The sequence below is a fragment of the Emys orbicularis genome, chromosome 4, assembly GCF_028017835.1.
Source record: "Emys orbicularis isolate rEmyOrb1 chromosome 4, rEmyOrb1.hap1, whole genome shotgun sequence".
Classification (NCBI taxonomy): domain Eukaryota; kingdom Metazoa; phylum Chordata; order Testudines; family Emydidae; genus Emys; species Emys orbicularis.
Window position 1 is genome coordinate 135,626,637 of NC_088686.1, and position 1,328 is coordinate 135,627,964.

Genomic DNA, 1,328 nt, shown 5'->3' on the forward strand with positions numbered 1-1,328 from the left:
CGCTATTGTGATGGCTGCTCTGGGCTCCGACCCTGAGCCCCAAATGGCAACTCGACAACCTGAGGGGACAAAGCAAAGGTCAGCGATGGACGTCTCCTGACATCCTGCCCCCAGCTGTATGCACTAGAGTACACTGCCTCCGACCAGCCAAAGAAGAGCAGGAGGACATAGGGGCTGGGAGGGGAAGTTCCTCCTCTGCTAAGGATACCAGCAGTGAATGTATTCACGTCAGGTGAGACAAAGGGGTCCTAGAGCTGGCAGCAATGCCCCTATAGAAACTATTGGAGCCAGAAATGGGTCTGAGGTACATTACAGCGCAGCCCCCAGAAACCTCCAGCCCCGAGACGCAACCACGTCCCCTGCCCCAGATCACAGCCTTGCCCTCCAGGAACCTCCAGCCCTGACCCTGCATCCCTCTTCTATCCGTATCAAGAGAGGAGAGCAAGGCTTTACCGGGCAATTATCGGCCCATCAGGCAAGAACCAGCTGCCAAGTTACTGGCTCTCAAGGGGTAATTGCACATGGCAGGGAGGGGCTCTCTGCCACCTTGAATGCAAAGACAGAAAATAATAGAGATGGAATACGGCAGTGGTTCTCAAACTTTCGTACTGGTGACCCCTTTCACACAGCAAGCCTCTGAGTGCGACCCCCCTTATAAATTAAAAACATGTTTTAATATATTTAACACCATTATAAATGCTGGATGCAAAGCGGGGTTTGGGGTTCAGGCTGACAGCTCGCGACCCCCCATGTAATAATCTCGCGACCCCCTGAGGGGTCTCGACCCCCAGTTTGAGAACCCCTGGAATACAGGCTGGTACAGGGGTTCGCAAACTTTTTTTTGCTGGGATCCCCCTTGAAAATATTTCAGGCTGTGATGACCCATACCATGCCACCCTTACTTCTGCGCTGCTGCTGGCAGTGGCGCTGCCTTCAGAGCTGGGCACCTGGCCAGCAGCCGCTGCTCTCGCAACCCCCTTTTGGGTTGGGACCCTCAGCATGAGAAATGCTGGGCATTAGAGAGGTGGGTATCGCTCCACTGCGGCCCCCTGCTAGTTACACGACCACCCCGCTCCTCGCAGGCCGTGCCACTGCCTCAGAGCTCCCCGGCCTGCTGCGTTTTGGCGTAGTCGTGCCTCAGTGCAGGGATGAAGCACAGGCAATGCGGGGGGGGGGGGGGCGCTCAGCGTGGTGTCACTGCCCCCCACAGAACAACACAGAGCCTGTGTCAGCACTAGGCTCCCTTGCTGTGCAGAGCATGAAAGCCCTGTTGGGGGACCCCTCGGGGCCCAAAGCCCAGCCTCGCCAGCAAAACCCTCTGGGGCCAA